Source organism: Sinocyclocheilus anshuiensis, unplaced genomic scaffold (assembly GCF_001515605.1).
Source record: "Sinocyclocheilus anshuiensis isolate Anshui unplaced genomic scaffold, SAMN03320099.WGS_v1.1 scaffold2193, whole genome shotgun sequence".
Taxonomy (NCBI): Eukaryota; Metazoa; Chordata; class Actinopteri; order Cypriniformes; family Cyprinidae; genus Sinocyclocheilus; species Sinocyclocheilus anshuiensis.
In genome coordinates, this window is record NW_015552697.1 from 59,076 (window position 1) to 61,010 (window position 1,935).

The 1,935-nt window shown below is 37.8% G+C and overlaps 1 long non-coding RNA gene across 1 annotated transcript in view; it reads right to left on the bottom strand.

The window, feature by feature from the left end:
* Window positions 1–360: 360 nt before the first annotated feature.
* Window positions 361–1,935, bottom strand: part of LOC107667693 (uncharacterized) — a 25,129-nt gene continuing 23,554 nt past the window's right edge. Inside the window, exon 3 of the long non-coding RNA XR_001631808.1 lies at window positions 361–372. This is a non-coding gene — a long non-coding RNA (uncharacterized LOC107667693). The remainder of the gene's footprint in view (window positions 373–1,935) is intronic.

Consider the following 1,935-nt stretch of genomic DNA (forward strand, 5'->3'; position numbering starts at 1 on the left):
GTTGAAATATATTTTTATGTTAAATAATGTTAATGGTGCAAACATGTTGTTTATGCTGCAACTGAATATGTGGGAGACTTTTTACTCTTTTACTGTAAACAGTCTTTTTACTGTTTACTTACAGTGTTCTTTAAACTTTTATGGTGTTCTATCATGTAAACAAATCATGCATCATTATATCCAATTAAACAGGTCAATGGCAGTAGTCTGTACATTACAGATGATGCAAACACAGCAATATTCCCAAAGCCAACAGGACGATTTTGCACCATCAGTCTTTCACATTGCAGTCATTATGAGATCCACGGAGATCCAGATCAAAGTCAGCCACCTGCAAGTAGAGCCCTACACACTGCAGGTCTGCAGGTGTTCCTTTTGCCTTCATGCGCCGGCCTTCATTTTCTGCTTCCACTGACACACCAGGAGCTTCGCCTGGAACTCCACGAGCTGGTGGCCTGTTCCCAACAAGATTGTTCCAAAGGTTACTTGTTAATTATGCAACTAATCTCTGCTGCTAAAATTTAATCCTATAATATATTAATAGTTTATAAAGTAAAAAAAAAAAAAAACATTGCTTCGCTTCAGAAGGCATTCATTAACTGGAGTCGTATGGATTACTTTTATGATGGATGGAGTGCTTTTTAGAGCTACAAAAACTCTGGCACCATTCACTGCCATTACAAAGCTGGAAAGAGTCAAGATATTATTTAATATAACACCGATTGTGTTCATCCAAAAGAGGAAAGGCATATACACCTAGGATGGCTTGAGGGTGATTAAATTATGGGATAATTTTCATTTTTTTTATTAACTATTCATTTAAGTACAGTAATCAAGTAAAATTACTTAAGTAGACTATTATAAACCCCTGCAATGCCTGAATAGAATATTTTTCTTAATAGTCAGAGAAAAAAATCTTGACCAAGGGTGCATCAGGTAATCACAAGCAAGACTATGGGTGCTCCAGAGAGGGAACAAACTGGCAAAAACAAAAAGTGGATCCCATTGCAAAAAATAAAATAAAATCCACATTCAGGCACTCACATAGCAAGCAAAGTAAAAAGCCTTTCATTATAAGACAGGGCTACATATTAAAAACACCAACGTATATATATATATATACACACACACACACACACATATATACATATAACAATCGAACAAATACCAATAAAAAGCACCTACAATCAAATCTAACAATTACAGTAATGGAGAAAAATCAATATCTTCATTGAGACCAGGATATGAGAGAGCATCCAATTTATGTATCCAATAAGTTTCTCATTGTTTTAACCGTCAAAAGCCCTATTCGCACGGGATTAGTATTATCTATCTATCTCTGGGGACCCAGGCCCCCCCTCCCCCGCATCTGAATTTCGTGTGGTGCATTCGCACAGGATAAGTGAAGCCTGTGATTTTACTCGAATTTACCGACTTGTCTCCCGGATACGATGTCAAGGCTTTAAGAGTCCCGTTCTATGGTCCGGTTAGATGGATTTAAAAAAAAGAAACTAATATAGTTTCGTGCCCCGTGTCATTTACATTTCACCAGGATAAAATAATATCTCAAGCTTTATGCTTGATTTATTTGTAACACATTAACCTCAAAACCTTTTCAGCTTAACGCAGCTCCATTCTTCGCGAAAGATGGATAAAAAGGCGCGCAGCAAACAAAAACCTCGAAAAATTATATGCGACCCGCCAAACCCGCCAAAAATCACAGCGATGCCGATTCGCACGGGACTAATATTATCACAGGACCTCGGTGTTTGGCGTGTTTGGCGAGGTCATTTGCGGAGGAATTTATACTTTACAAATTACAGACATGACCGATTCGCACGGGATTAAGATCACAGACAACCTCCGCAATTATTACAAATGACTGGAGGTCACCAGGTAATACTAATCCCGTGCGAATAGGGTTTATGATTTACT